Here is a 17,134-nt window from a genome sequence, read left to right on the forward strand (position 1 = left end):
TTTCTGCTTGGATCTTGGATAGTGAGAGAAATTCAGCCATTGTCTCGCCCACTGAATCATTGATCGCTGATCTAAGTGCCACCATGGTTGATTCATCGATTTCTAGGTCTTTGGTGATCTCCAGAAAGATTCCAGTATGTTGCTGTGCCTCTGTTTTTAGGTTCTCAAAGACTTTCACCAGCGAGCTTAAAACAAAGTTTGGCGATGCTATTGTTGGGGTTCCAATTTCATGCGCTCGTTTTGGTTCTGGTATAGCATCATCTACCAGTAATCTGGTATCTCTTTGTTGTGATTTATCTTGAAAAGCCTTAGCAAGTCCTGAATGCTCCAATAAGACCGAGATAGCATTACGTTCAAATGATGAGTCTAAGGGTAATCGACTATCAGCGTTCACCCTTTCTTCATCTAACATATTTTCATCAGGTTATTTCTTATCATCAAGTCTTTTTGGCAGAGGAAGCTTAGTGCTTTGCTTGTCTTCAGAGATTTCTTTCTCTTGGCATGTCACTCCCATTGGGAAGTCGTTCAAGATTGTACTCTTCATTGTGGTAGCCGTAAGTGTGTATTCCAGATTAGGTTTTAGTATCTCTCTTATAATCTGATGACTTGGTGTTGATTCCGCTGTTTCCCTTGATTTCTTACTAGATGGCAGCCCCATGCCTGATCCCGTTGGTTGCTGGCTGTCTGTTGGAAAGATACTCTGTGGAGGGTAGAAGCTTCCAACCCCTGATTGATAAGGTTTCAAAATAACTCTTTCAACCCTAATAGGGTTTTTATCCCAGCCAATGGGGTTCGTCGGGTTCAAGGGCTCTTAAATCATCTCATTCCGCAGTGCTGTGAAGGTTATACAGTCTTGTCATTTTTAATTCTTTGTATGTTTCCCGGTCCTTGTATATTTCACTAACACTTTGTCCAGTAAGCAGAGATCACGGCTTGCCCTATTGTTTACTAAATGTTAGAGTCCTTAATTACAGCCAAACCGGCAATACGTTCCACCTCTGTCGGTTTCTCAGCTCTGTAAAGTAGAGCAGGTTTCAGCACAGGTCAAAGGTAAAATTGCCCGCAGTCCCTGGCTGATATATAGTAGTTCGTATTCTGTCTATGTAGTTCTTTACTTCTGAACATTTTCTAATTTACACACTGGGCGGGTCAAAGGCTAAAAGCCTGCAGTCCACGCTCAGTGAAAGATTTAATACGTGTAACACGGCAGAGGGAGCTCAAAGAATGATGATTCTCTTCTGACATTTCCCAAGAAGGTCTTTAGGTGAAAAAATCGAGTCAGGTTTTAAATATTGGGAGGGGGTTCTTTCCACTTTCTTCTACGCCCCACTTCCCCTATTCGCTGTCTATGGCAATAGTTCTCTATAGTATCACATGCAAGTTCAGCCGTTCATAATTGTCTGCTGTATGCCAGTGTTTACCAGTGTTTATCTTTGTTGAGGAATGTCCCAAAACAAAACGATCTGGCCATGCCGTGCCGCTCAGCCAGCATGGACTGCACAGATTTCAGCACACTTAGCGCCTCGCTCCACGGCCGCAATGTGATTTTACCAAACAAGGTGGAGGATCAGCTGACCGCTCCCTCTCAGCTCGATGAACACAGCAAACAGACTCCTCAGGACAGGGATGTCAACAGATACAGCAGACTGCAGCACACCATTGGAATAATCTTGATGGCCACGACTCCTCAACTGAACTATCTCGTGGGCTGGACAGCTTTTTTTTTTTTAATAGAGTGGTCTGCTTGAGACATAACTCCCATTTCCGAGCCGCAACAAAGTCCTGGGCATTGATCTTCTGCAGTTAAGCCTAAATTGCTGCAGGCACAGTAGTCTGTACATGTCATTGTAGGGTGGGGTTGTGGCTATAGTCCTTGTGATGTCCCTTCAGAGGTGCAAATGGTGGGTGATTGGAAAGGGGATTGTGCATTAAGGTGCATGCTTTCGGGAACAATGACTAAAACTAATGATAATAATAATTTAATTTAGCATTTTGATGATGGTCATTAAATGCATTTTCTTTAACTGTGTAATCTTCTCAATAGTACTTTGTAGAAAACAGCGTTATGGGATAGAGTGGAGGAAAGACAGGACCCAGTTATGGGGTTTGAATTGGGGGTGGAGGGGGGAGGGTGAGTATGGGGTCAGTTGGTAGGGGTGAAGAATAAGGTAAGGACAGCTGAAAACATAGTTCCACTCATCTTTTTATTACACTTAGTTCCGTGCCAAAGCCAAATGCGGGGACGTTTCGGATAGGTTGGAGTGGAGACACAGTGCCTCTTAGATTAAGGGACAGATGCCATCCAACATTTAGGGTGGGCTCCTGAGCTGGTGTTCTTTTTCTCTTTCTTGTTAACTTATTCTTGTGTCCCATTGTTCCCCCTCCTTTTTCCTTTCTGACTTACATTTGTATTTTTACCAATGGAGCCCTTTATCTCTCCCAAGTTACACAGAGCTCTAGAACTTAAAGAACAATTGTCTTTGCCTCAAAATGTACCGCAGCTCCTGAAAGTACTGTACAACACCCTTTTGTTTAAAAAAGAAAACAAGTTAAAATCCTGCATAAATTTGAAATGCGTAATATACATAGCTGTCTTTAAATAGTAAATAGTTGCATACTTTTGGGTGAATGTATTCATTTCATTAGGAAAATGTTAAATACATAACAATACCTAACAATGTTTTCAATACTTTTAAACTAGGGTTGTTTACCAATAGTGAAATGTCTAATGCATAACAATGGTCCATCCAGGATGGACAACATAAACTTATAATCATATTCCTTTTGCTCGATATGTTTCTGTAACAATGGACAATTGTGCAATTAGTTGCTTGTGTAATTTGTGTACTTGTAAAGGTATATATTTTAAATAAATGGCTAAGCTCTTCAAAACCAAACCTTAACAAATACTTACATGAATTATAGTTGTGAAGATATGTGATCAAGTTCTTGAATCGTAGACTGGGCCCAAGGCGTGCAATCCGGTGCAAATATTGTAATCTTGCTTTGTTTTTCTTGAAAAAATCAGGAGTCAGTAGAAGTGAGGCAGTTTGTGCTTTTGCTATTTAAAAAGAACTTTCTATGGGTTTGCTAGATTAGAGGTCTTACATATGTATAAAAATAGTGACCATTCATATGCTGAACAGTACAGATTTTTTTGTCTCTAAAGGCACGCGAGCGGGGTAATTTTCACTTAAATTGGCCACAAGTGCTTCCCTGATCTGGCATATTTAGTGAAAAGCGCTCTTCTCCCAACGTGGGAAAAGGGAGTTTTTCACTTATATAAGGTGCTGCTAGCGTGCCTGTTTGGAGAAGCTTTCCGTAGACTTCCCTGAGCTTGCGTGTAGTGGTGTCCTTTGTAAGTGAAAAGCTCTCTGTTCCCGTGCGGGTGCACTCACTGACTCTTCAATCTTGTCAATGACTCGACTGTACCAACATAGTCTCTCCAAACCTCATGTAATATTCACACAAACCCAAAAACGTAATAGTTCTCCCTTGTCTCTTGGTTCTGGGGGTGCACTTATACCCTTTGCTGGAGATTCCTTGGGGCTTTCCAATTCACCTTGGCACAGTTTGCAAATCTGCCCTTTTACTGTGATGCCACCCTCTTAGTATCTTTTCAACACTAATTCCAATGGGGCCTTGTTTTCCTCTTCATTCTTGCTGAACACCAATATGCCATCCTGGAAATATATGTCTCCTGGCACGCCACTGAGCAGATTCCCTATCAGCCTCTGAAATACTGAAGACGCTGATGGTAGCCCGAATGGCATCCTGTTAAACTTGAACAATCTGCACAATATTCTGTCTATTTAGTGGTATGAATTTGTTAGGCCACGGGTCTCCAAACTTCACGTTAGCAAGAGCCACTTGTAATCAATGGCCAATAGGCGAGAGCTTCTTTGGTGGTGATGTTCATGAGAATTTGTAGCAAAAATGTTTGGGGTGGTTTGTTTGCTCCTTATGTAAAAAAGGAATAACATGGATTTACCATGAGATTAATAACTTCAAAAAATCTTTATTTAATAATTTTTTATTAGTAGCAGTCTCCTAAAAATTGCCAAGCATATCATAATGTAGGAAACAAATCGGGACATCCAATGTGAAGGCATACACTGCATGCTATCAACCAGAGCTTTTAAGGCTCTGTCCCATCCCATCCTCATCACCCTCACCTCTCCAGAGATTGTTTAATTAGTTTGAGAAGTGCAATGTTGTGTTTTTTAATGTTTTTGCTGCAATGTTTTTTCGGAAAAACAGCAGATGTCCGCAAATCTAACATGATCGGCGTTTCCAGAAAATAAGACGCACCTCACACTTTTCATCATCAGTGGGCACGTCCGATGTCTGTGGACATCACGCCACCCTCTGGGCCAATCGGAGGCCTGTCCGCGGACCGAACAGGGACCGAACAGGGAATTGAGTCTGCGGACCGAACACAGATATCACTAATTTTGTTTACCTACTTTTTGGTCGTTTTAAAAAAAACTACCGGATGGATTTACACCAAATTTTCAAAAGCACACTTCCGGGACAACGCTGCCATACCTGCCGCAAATGTGATGAAAATCCGTCCAGCGGTTTGGACTGTAGGCGTGAGCAAGATTTCTTTCCATTGCATCTATGGGAAAAAACACTCATTTTGGGACCCCCTTTGTATAAAAACTCACCAAACATTGTAGAATAAATCTGACGGGCCATATACTTTGTTTGCAAAGTTTTGTGAGGATTCATCCAGGTGGGGTGAAGTTCTAAGCCGCCCAAAAAGTGCTCTTGCTATGGGTTGAGCAACTTAACCATACCTACAGGGCTGCTACCGAAGGCCCTGTAATAAACAATAACCAGGACTAAACACCATAACTCTGAACTCAACAGATTTTGAAAACTGAGGTCCTGAATGCTCTTCTCATGACCCAGCTGGCTTGGCTTCTACACCTCCAGGAGAGGACCCAAGAACAGATCCAGACTTACATCCCTTTTTGGAAGGGTAATCTCTATCCTGCTATGCAATCCTCATACCTACCCTATTACTAACAGCAATTGCGTAGGTGGATAATACTTCGCTTCTGTGTCTTAAATAGAATCATTCACTGTACAATTATTTCTTTTAGATATTAATTTACAGGTTCAGATAGTGTAACATACCTGATATCATGCACACTTATGTACAGTCCCACCACACAATTCTGGGCAGTAAACCAACAGTGTTTTTCTCTGAATCTGAAATGTATTTAAAAGAATAAAGTAACTTCAATTAAGGTGCTCTACAGCTTTACACCATGGAGATCACTGCAATGTTATAGGCTCAATTGCAGTTTGTCATTCAAACTAATTTTACCTGCCTATAAGAATCTCACTACTGTTTTTATACAAGCAATCAAAGCAACTTCATATACATATATATTAGACGGCCCGCGGTAGCAGGCGCGTAGTTATGGTTAATTTGCTAAACCCATAGGAAGACCACTTTTCGGCGGCTTATAACTTACACCCCCCCCCCCCCGAGGAATCCTCACCAAACTTTGCAAAAAAAATGATATGGCCCGCTCTGAATTTTTTCTGCAAGTTTGGTGAGGTTTCGTGCAGGAGGGAAAAGTTATAGGGGGGTCCCAACATTTTTTTTTCTGTAGACTGGACATATTTTCACCAGATTTGTGGCAGGTGCAGCAGATTGGTTCCGAAAGCGTGCTTTTGTGTGTTTGGTGGAAATCCGACCAGGACATTTGTTGCAAAGAAATGAAATTTATGTCTCAAAAAATGTGTGATATCTGGCTCAGTTCCACAGACCCATTTCCCTGTTCGCTCCGCGGACATATATCTCATTGGCTTTGAGTACGCCGTGATGTCCGTGAACTTTGGACGCGGCCGGTGGAGGGAAGTGTGGTGTGCGTCAACATTTTTGGGAAACGCTGCCATGGTGTATAGGAGGACAGTGCAGTGCCGAAAGGGACTGAGAAATTTAATATAAGGCATGTGGTGGTGGGAAGAAGGGATGGAAAGGGCGGGGGAGAGAGAAGTGGTTAATCTGAGATGTGTGTTTATTAGGTGAACGAAGACTGTGGTGTGCATGCAGCATCCGTGCATACTGCATCAATTTGGCTGTCCCTGCACAGGCGACTACCATGTGTGCTGAATGCAGGCAGCCTTCGTTACGGCACCACGATAGCTTGTGCTGCGACCTCTTTCCTGTGGTGACTGGTGGCAGCTGATTTGCAGAAGGGCAGTGCATTGGAAAACATCTATTAATCTGAGATATGTCAATGGGTGGATGAAGATGTTGTTGTGCCTGCAGTATCTGTGCGTACAGCGCCAATTCGCGGGTCTCTGCACAGGCGACTACCATGTGGCATGAATGCAGGCAGGCTGCGTTACGGCACGATAGCTGGTGCGGAGACCTCTTTCCATGGTGACTGGTGGGAGCTCAATTGCAGAAGGGGAGTGCATTGCACATGACATGCACATTGTAAGATAGCGTGTACTCCGGCGTGTTGCATGTGGCAAGGACGTAGCTCATTCGATGTATGGATGGAGATTTTGCACCGACCACTATGTGTCATGTTTGCTATTAGGTTTGACATTGTTGCCTTCTCTGTGTGTGGTTCGTCAGCATTGCATACATTGTTGATTGCATGGGTGTGGTGCTTGTTAGCACATGCTACAGTGTTCATCCATGGCTGCAGCTAATGGTGTGAACAGTTCTGCAGTGTGTGCACTGAGTGCAGTGTTGGAATACTGTCAGTATAGAAGAGGGTAGGGTTGAAGTGCATCTTCTATGTGCATGGATACTGCAGTGTGTGAAGTGGGTGCAATATTTAAGTAGTGTGTGCATAGAAGTGGATAGGGGTGAACTGCATAGTTCATAGGATTGCGTAGTGTCCATTGCGCGCAGTGCTGACAACTGTACTGCACTATGAGGCATTGCTTTTGTATACTGCATAGAGTACATCATGTGGTGGTGGGAAGACAGATGGAAAGGGTGGGGGGAGTTTGAAGTGGTTCATCTGAGATACGTCAATAGGTGGACAAAGACGTTGATGTGCCTGCAGTATCCGTGCATATAGCGGCAATTCGCGGGTCTCTGCACAGGCGACTACCATGTGTGCTGAATGGAGGCAGGCTCCGTTACGGCACAATAACTGGTGAGGAGTCCTCTTTCCATGGTGACTGGTGGGAGCTCAATTGCAGAAGGGGAGTGCATTGCACATGACATGCACATTGTAAGATAGAGTGTACTCCGGTGTGTTGCATTTGGTAAGGCCGTAGCTCATTCGATGTACGGATGGAGGCTTTGCACCGACCACTATGTGTCGTGCTTGCAATTAGGTTTGACATTGTTGCCTTCTCTGTGTGTGGTTCGTCAGCATTGCATACATTGTTGATTACATGGGTGTGGTGCTTGTTAGCACATGCTACAGTGTTCACTCCATGGCTGCAGCTAATGGAGTTAACAGTTCTGCAGTGTGTGCACTGAGTGCAGTGTTGGAATACTGTCAGTATAGAAGAGGGTAGGGTTGAAGTGCATCCTCTATGTGTATGGATACTGCAGTGTGTGAAGTGGGTTCAATATTTAAGTAGTGTGTGCATAGAAGTGGATAGGGGTGAACTGCATATTTCACAGGATTGCGTAGTGTCCATTGCGCACAGCGCTGACTACTATACTGCACTATGAGGCTGTCACGGATGGCACTCTGTTAAGAGTGGCACAGGGTACCCAGGTAGGGTTTGGGTGGTTGTGCCGAAGTAAGGTGGACAGATAAGTACACACACAGCTGAAAGTAAAAGAGAACAAAGAGTAGGCAAGTGTAACAAGGAAATAAGGTACAACAGAATGGATTCCCTCTTGGGGTGTATGCAGATATGGGGAAGAGTGTTCCACGGAACTTAGGAAAAACTCTAGCCTTCTGCACAGTTTGCTATAACAGAGGCCCACGCTGTTTGCTCATGGCTGGGAACAACAGCTGTGGGTGTCTGTAACACAGAAACTAGACAAGGGAAGGGGCAGAGGTTGCCTGCCGGAAACCAACAGACAAGCCCTGTACAAAGGGGTCTACAAATGATACAAGAGAAGACAATAACAGACAAATCCAGGAAAAGGGAAGTCGATGAGCAAACTAGCAGAAGGAAATGAAAAGAAAACAGTATAACTGAATTGGACAGGGATAAAGAACTGGGGGTTGAAAACGAGGAAGAAAGCAAAGGAGCAGCAGTCAGGAAACAGGGGGCTGCAATAACTGAAAATAATAAATGCAGGTAAACTGTTGTGGATTGCAGAGGACTGTAGGGTGCAAGGTAGAGAGCTCAGAGGAGCAGGACAGCAAGGAGCAAGCCCAAAGGAGCAGGGCTGCAAGAAAGGGAGCCCAGAGGAAAAGGGCTGTAGGCAGCAGAGTGAAGCAGGCTGCAAGGCAAGGAGCCCAAAGGACAAGGGCTGTAGGCAAGGAGCCCAAAAGACAAGGGCTGAATGCAGAGGGGTAGAGCAAGCTGCAAGACAGGGGTTCCAGAGGACAAGGGCTGTAAGCAGCGGAGAGATGGAGACTGCAAGGCAGGGAGCCCAAAAGACTAGAGCTGTAGGCAGCAGGGTGTAGCAGGCTGCAAGGCAGGACGCCCAGAGGAGTAGGGCTGTGAGACAGGGAGCCCAAAAAGGCTAGGGCTGTAGGCAGCAGGGTGTAGCAGGCTGCAAGGCAGGACGCCCAGAGGAGCAGGGCTGAGGCAGGGAGCCCAAAAGGCTAGGGCTGTAGGCAGCAGGGTGTAGCAGGCTGCAAGTCAGGACGCCGAGTGGAGCAGGACTGAGGCAGGGAGCCCAGAAGGGCCTGGGCGGAAGGTAGAAGGCAGCAGAGCGTGATCGGCTGCACGGCTGGAGCCCGGAAGGGCTAGGGCCGACGGTAGAAGGCAGCAGAGCGTGATCAGCTGCAATGCAGAAAGCCCGGCAGGGCACAGGATCCAAGCAGGAGTAAGGAGGAACCGCAAACAAAGATCCATAGCTCGAAGCAAAAAGGTGCTGGAAGGACTCTTAATGCAAGAGACTGAGCCCCTGCAGGCAGCAGCTTTTATACCGCCCTGCCCAGCACATAGGCAGGCTTATTGGCCGCACCTGGATCAGCACACCTGCATACAATCTGCTTCCTCCCTCTCTGTTCCTGAGCTGGTGGAAGCAGAGCTGATCCCTAGGGCTTCTGGGGATTGTAGTTCCGATGATGACGAATAGGAATGGCAAGGAATAGATAGTTATAGCCAAGTGCATTGTGGTAAGTATAGTTTGTTGGCAAAAATAAAAAAGCACCAAAGTCTCGCAAATGAGAAATAAGGTCCAAAAAGTGAATAACAGTTGATCCAAGAGTTTTCTGAAGATAAATGAATAACAATTAGTCCATATTGATCGCCAATGTATGCACCCGTGGCGCAGGCATGACAGAGGCATTGCTTTTGTATACTGCATAGAGTACGCCATGTGGTGGTGGGAAGACGGATGGAAAGGGTGGGGGAGTGAGAAGTGGTTCATCTGAGATACGTCAATAGGTGGACAAAGACATTGATGTGCCTGCGGTATCCGTGCGTACAGCGCCAATTCGCGGGTCTCTGCACAGGCGACTACCATGTGTGCTGAATGCAGGCAGGCTGTGTTATGGCACGATAGCTGGTGCGGAGACTTCTTTCCATGGTGACTTGTGGGAGCTCAATTGCAGAAGGGGAGTGCATTGCACATTACTTGCACATTGTAAGATAGTGTGTACTCCTGTGTGTTGCATGTGGTAAGCCTGTATCCCATTCGATGCACAGATGGAGGCCTTGCCCCGACAACTATGTGCCGTGGGTGCAATTAGGTTTGACATTGTTGCCTTCTGTGTGTGGTCTCTCAACATTGCATACATTGTTGCAGCCATGGGTGTGGTGCTTGTTAGAACATCCTACTGTGTTTACTCCATGGCTGCAGCTAATAGAGTGAATGGTTCTGCAGTGTGTGCACTGAGTGCAGTGTTGGAATACTGTCAGTATAGAAGCTGGTCCGGTTAAAGTGCATCTTTTATGTGCATGGATACTGCAGTGTGAGAAATGGGTGCAATACTCAAATAGTGTGTGCAGAGAGGTGGATAGGGGTGAACTGCATATTTCATAGGATTGTGTAGTGTCTATTGCGCGGAGTGCTAACTACTATACTGTGCTATGAGGTATTGCTTTGGTGTACTGAAGAGAGTGCTGGAGCAGGGCCACTGTTGCAGACATTATTTTGGTTTGGTTGGCAGTAATGCCATACTGTGTGAATGAAAGTGGGTATGGGTGGCGGAAGCTGTGGAATGTTTGGAGAATCTGCTAACTGTTGCATGTTTCCATGCATAGCTGTATTAAGGTGCAGAGGTTGGGTAGCAGTGGCGGTGGCTGTGGTACTGTGTGGAGTGTGGTACATGGGCACATGTTTCCATGCATGGCTGCATTATGTTGCGGTGGGTGTGGGCAAGGCGTAGAGTAGGCCATAGTCCATGCACCCAATAGTCTAGGACTTGCCCACACCCACCGCAGCAATGCAGACTGCATCTGTCAGAGGGCACTGACCTTTACGGAATGGTTGTGGAGCGCATTTTACTCTTCATAGAGCACCAGAAGTGTGCTGACATGCATATATTGTTGCTTCCATAGGTGCGGTCACTGTTAGAACATCCTACGGTTTTCGGTGTATGGCTGGATATTGTGCATTGAAAAGTCCTGCCGTGTGCCCACTGGGTGCAGTGCTGGAACACTGTCAGTATAGAAGAGGGTAGGCTTGAAGTGAATTTTCTATGAGCTTGGATATTCTGGTTTGTGTAGCTTCCTGGGAGTAGGCCCAATGTTGTGAAGATTGTGTGGTCTGGTTGGCAGTGACACAATACTTTGTGAATGGAAGTGTGTAGGGGTGGCGGAGGCAGTGGTATGTTTGTGGACTCTGCTAACTGTTACATGTTTCCATACATCGCTGTCTTATGGTGATGGGGTTGGATAGAAGTGCCGCTGGCTATGTTACGCTTGTGGATTGTGGTTTCTGGCCTGGCTCCATTATGTTGTGCTGGGTGTGGGCAAGCAGTAGACTCTTGTGTGCATGGTCAAAGGTGTGCTGGGTGCCGCTCTGGATGATTTTGGATGCTGACATCGTGGATTTTTTTCCAGACCTTTGTACTGGAGGTGCTTTGGAAGCACACACAACGTGTACTCGTAGTGTTGGAAGGTAAATATGGAGTGTTGTACAGAAATGTTAGTGTTGGCTGCAGAGTTGATGGGTGTGATTGCTGCATGCATGTGTGATTATTTCACAGTACTCAATGAGGGAGTGCTGGAAGAAGAACAGTGGAGAGGGGACGAGGACTGTCCCTGCTTCACTGGGTTGTAGCCCTCGCTGTAGCTGGGAAAGCGCACGTGCCACATCCTGCCATTCTCAGCATGGTGGGCATGCGAATGGAACTGTGGGAATTATGGAATCAGGTGTCAAGGGTGTGGTTCACAGGAAGGGGTGGTACTACTTTTTCCCAATACTCTCTGTGTAATGAGGTTGGTAGATATGGATAGACGGAGAGACGCACAGTGCTGCTCATGGGTGATACATTTGTACAAGATCTGCACAGGTATGCCGTGCAAAGAGGCATTGCTGCTATTTGCGGGTTGGAAGGAGTGGACGCTTTGTGGGCCAGTCTCTATGCGTGCAGTTTTGGCGGGATGGTTCGTCTTTGCCGATATGTCGCCTCTATCGTTACTGGTCAAGTTGTCGTGGTGCATATATGTCGTGTGGACGGTTGCTCCATCACCTGAAGAAGTTAATGAATACAGTGGTACAGATTCTTCCCACTGCCAAGTTCGTTTTCTCAACCATTCCACCAAGAGGAGTATGGGACCATGCCGGTGTAATTTGTCCCCAGCCAGAGCTCGGAAGGTGTCTTATAAAAAGAAGCATGTCTGCATTCATGTGTACTGATGGAATGTTCTCCACACACTATGAGAGCATGAAGTTGCAAAATATACATTGCTTCCAAACAAATGGCCTTTCTTTGAACGTCATTGGCAATACCATTTTCTTTTACACTGTGCAAGAAGCGTTGACCATAAATTGGTAAAAATTGAAGGAGAAACAAACAGAAACTCATACAAAGAGAAAAGCACTTAAAAAAACTAGTAACAAAATAAAAAAAAAGACCAAAACTTTTCAGAGGGACCACTAAAAACCCAATCCCGTACCCTGTTTCACACTACTCCCTCCTCCTCCCCCCTCCTAGCATTAAAACTCAGCGGGAAACTCAGTGGATTCCACAGTAGTTTCAGGATTACCCGTGCCACATCCGGCCATTTTCAGAATGGGAGCCATGGAAATTGCGCAAGAAGGTTTGTGGCTGTGGTGTGTATGGAAAAACTGTGCCAGAAGGTATCTTTGCAAAAAGAAGTGCAGAATGGTGGAAGTGTGTAAGGTAAGGGCCAGGCATCCTGTTTGTATGCATGCACTGTATGTACTTGTGTGAAGTTGGTAACATCCATTCAATGCTGCTTTTGTGCGATCATTTTTGAAAAGCTTGTAGTAAATGGGGTACTGCGTAAAAACATGTAAAGTGTACAAGGTAAGTGGCAGGCATCCTGTTGTCATGAATGCAATGTGTGTACGGTATCAAACGATATGAAATTGTATGATATGCCATTTATAATGCACCTATACACAAGTTTTGCAAGGCGCGATGAGGCAACTGAGGGGGAACAGAGGGGAAACGGAGACAACAAACCTACTAGGCCAGGTGTCACTCTGATCGCCCAAGTGCATGGGCAGGGGGAGGAGAAAGTGCAGTACATGGGAAGAGGATCAAATGACAATAAGTAAAAATATGGCCTGATTGTGCCCAGTGCAAGGATAAGTGCAGACAGCAGGTGATGGTGGAACTGTTTGCGATACAGAAAACAGTCCCCAAGTGTGGGGTTTGCCAGAAAGGCTGTGCAGGGGTGCTACTGGCGGGGGGAGGTGGCCTGGGTCCGACATCAGAGAGTGGCCAGGTAAACAGTGGAGAATCAGTTGCAGCCAGGAAGTCAGCTGAGGAGCGGAGGAGAAAAAGCAGACGCAAAGAGGATTTGAGGTGCTTCCTGAACCGGCAATGGTTTCTCCTCAAGTTTCTGGGTGGCAGGGAGGCTGCTGCAGAGGGACGCCCCAGCCGAAGAAAGAGATCTATCACCAACTGGTCGCTTGCAAAACCGACTGACCCTGAGGGAGTTGGAGGCGGATGAGGGAAGACTCGAGCAGGGAGATATTTAGGAAGTGAGAGTTGAAGTTATTGCGGTCCCAGGGCCCAGAAGGCCTTATGCATAATGCAGAGGGTTTTTACCTTATTCATCGCCGCCACTGGGAGCTATTGTAGACATTTCAGTCCAGGAGAGATACGATCCCTGGGGTTGAGGCTAAGGACAAGTTGTGCAGTCCTCTTCTGGATGAGTTGCAGAGGCAGAGAGTAGAAGCGGGCAGATTTAAAAAAGAGGCTGTTTCAATAGTCCAGCCTAGAGAGAACCACAGCTTTGTAGACAGTGGGCCTCATTACAAGGTTGCCGGTCTGGATACAACGGTACCGGTAAGCTTGCTGTTACCGTTGTTACCTGACCGGCAAACTCCCAGTTGTGCTTGCGAGTGCTTTTCATTCCGCCCGGCCTGGCCTGGCGGAATGGAAGGCACCCGCGAGCACAGCAAGCCTGTAGCACCGGCACAGTAATGAACTGTGGCGGTGCTACAGGCATCTCCATTCCCATTGAGCCCTATGGGCCTCAAATGGGAATAGGGATCTACCGGCACCTGCAAAATGTCAATTCCTGAGTCCGGCGGGGCCGGAATACCCCAGTAATTACCCATTCCTGGGTGCCGGATTTTCCTGCTTGTTTGGAGGTAGCCTTGCCGGTTTTACCAAGGCTACCTCCAACATCGTAATGAGGCCCAATAACCTTTTGCTTTAGGTTGGTAAGATACATTCAGTGCTGGTTTGGGTGCCTTATTTTTATGATTTATGTAGGAGATGGGTTAGTGGGGAAAACAATTCGTAGCATTGTCGAAAGAAAAGAAGAGAGTTTCTGTTTCGATATTACAATGTATGATATGGGTAAATGACAACATTGCAAGCACATACCATTGAAGTTACACTTGATGGTAGGGGATGGGAGAAAAAAACAGTATGCTTTTCAAGAACGTAATGGACGCTCAGTGGCAGTTACCGTGCGCAGAGGCACTTTTACCAGAGTTGTGAACATACTGCAGAAAACTTATTCATACCTCTATTTCGTGGTGATGGGTGCGGATGTGGATGCACAAATCTTGCAATCTTTTACTGAACTTTCTCCTGGACGTGCTTTCGAATGACAAGACCACTTGCAGGCTGAATTTGTAATGGTACATATGAAGTGTTGTGCAGAGCTGACAGTGTTAGATGCTAACGTCTTCGATGGCATTAGTAGATGCGTGTGTGACTATTTACCCATACCCAATGAGGTAGTGGTGGACAAAAAATAGTGGAAAGGGAAAAAGGACTGCACCTGCTTTACTGGGGCACAGCCCTCACAGTACTTTGGGAAGCGCACGTGCCACATTCTGCGCTTCTTACCATGCTGGCCAATGGAAATGGGACTGTGGGGATTATCCAATCAGGTACTGAGGGTGTGGTTCATAGGAAGGGCCGGTCAAACTGTTTTACAGTACTCTGCGTAGTGAGGCTGGCTGACATGGAGAAACGCATTGTGTTGACTTTGGGTGATGCCTTTGTGATAGATCTGCACAAGTATGCCTTGGAAAGACACTTTGATGTCAATTTTGGTTTGGAAGGAGTGGACGCATTGTGGTGCGCTGTCTATGACCGCAGTTTCACCGATATGCATGCACTTTGCCGAGACCTGGCCACTTTTGCAACAGTCAATGTTGTCGTCATGCACTTCGGCGGCATGCATTTGGGTTACATTGGCATGTTTAGGTTTGTTCTGTCGACTGAAGAGGTTGCTGAATGTAGTGAAGAGGCTTTTTCCCACTGCCAAGGTGCTTTTCTCATCCATAACACCAAGAAGAGTATGGGACAATGTTCCTGGATGTTGTTCCGAGCCAGAGGTTGGAAGGTGTCTCATCAACAGAAGCATGTATACTTTTGTGTCCAATGGTGGGATTTTCTTCTGCAACAATGACCTCATTAGTTGTGGAAATGCAGAGTTTTTCCAAGCAAATGGCATTTCATTGTCACCCATTGGTAATGCTGTTTTGTTTGCCCATCTACAGGATGCAGTGAAGTTTACTGTAACAATGTGCGCACAAGAAAACATATCAAATAAAAACCGAAAAAAGGTGTTTCACTAGAAGCACCTAAAAAAAGAAAAAAAGAAAAATGGCTCTTTTCAGAGCCGCCAATGAAAATGAACTCCCCTACTTGCAATTTATTCCCCCACGCCCGCACGCAGCACAAAATCCATATCCAGGATTTTGAGGCTGGGCGTGGAAATGGGAATGTGGAGCCTGAGGGAATGCGCAATACCGGTTCTGGGTGTGATGTGATCTCAGAGGACTGTTGTACAGAACTGATACTGTTACATGGAGTGGTCTTCAATCTGATTGGTGGATGCGTGTGGAACATTCTAACAGTACCCAATGATGGCATGCTGGAAAGAAGAAAGTGGAAAGGAAAGAAGAAATGTTTCTGCTTTATTGGGGAAACGCACATGCCACATAGTACTGTTTCGGTATTACCCAAATTGACCTTTTACAATTGAACTTTTGCACAATTGACCTAATTATAGTGGTCCTAATTGACCTTCTGCACAATTGACCTTTATATTATTTTAGTTATTTTATATATGTATTGGGTTGGTTTTGGATAACAAATACTATAAGGGGACTGGGTGAGGGATTCCGGGGGGTTTTGGATTGGGTGGGGGAATGCGGGGGGTCTCCCCCCGCATATATGTCCTAATTGACCTTCTAAATTAGGTCAATTCTCCCAAGGTTAATTCTCCCGAGGTCAATTGTGAAAAGGTCAATTAGTATACAACCACTGTTTCAGCATGCTATCCATGGGAATGTGCCAGTGGGGACTATCGCAACTGAGGGTGTGAGTCACAGGAAGGCCAGTTAATACTTTTCTCCATTACTGTGCGTACTGAGCCGGGCTGACATGGTTGCCATTACTTACAAAGGCAATGTAGCCCAGCAGATTCGGTCCACCATCACTTACAGCACAAACCTATGTGGCCTGCTACTCTGTTCTGAAAAGCTACGAACAGATTCCAGATCAGCTCTGGGGTGTGGCCTTTTGTAGGGCTGCTGTGATGAACCTACACCCGGAAAACAGGCCTACATTGTTGAAAAACATGTATACATGTGCACCGGCACAATGTGGTGTGTTGTCAGCCTGTACTTTCCGAAAAACACTACTTACATTATACAACATTGTACTTTTCCACTGTTCGAGGGTCTGGATCGTGTCCCCAACATAACGGCCCACGCGCAGCATGGGTGCAGTCGCATGGTGACATCGCCACTGTTCTCCCTTGGGAAGGCTGTCTGCAGGACGCGTTTGGGGGCGGCATACGTTGTGCGCATGTGCATTGCTGTGCTATGCACACCGTTGCCACTTCTCTACTGATTAATGGTGCGACACACGTGCGCCATCCATTTTGGGAGACACTGGGTGTTTATAGGGTATAGCAGGTGGGATGTTTATCTGTATCGCTAGCTGTAGTTCATGGGTGGGTGGCACGACCTAATTAACGTGCGTTCGCATGTGGTGCACAGTGACGGTGTCACCAGGACACACAGGAACAGATACACATGCATGTACTTTGCACAACAAACAAACGTCTGCTCCCACACGTAATTATAGGTGGTGCACAACATGCGGACATGCAGGTCATGCTGGGGTTGTACAGATGCCTCCTTTGTCATTGTGGATAGGCCGGGCAGGTGCTGTGTCTGTAGGACACCTATCTTTTGCTTAATTGCGGTCATTCCTACGAGGACTATTCGCTGCTGAGTCATAACAGCATTTAAAAAATAAAAACAATACCATATATACACTCAGCAACTATTTCAATATCATTGTTTACTTGAACACATTCATACACACCATTAGGAAAGGGAAGGGGTAGCAGAAGTGGACACTTATTGTTGGGATTCGGAGATTTGCAC

The sequence above is a fragment of the Ambystoma mexicanum genome, chromosome 7p, assembly GCF_040938575.1.
Source record: "Ambystoma mexicanum isolate Mex_15411 chromosome 7p, UKY_AmexF1_1, whole genome shotgun sequence".
Lineage (NCBI taxonomy): Eukaryota > Metazoa > Chordata > Amphibia > Caudata > Ambystomatidae > Ambystoma > Ambystoma mexicanum.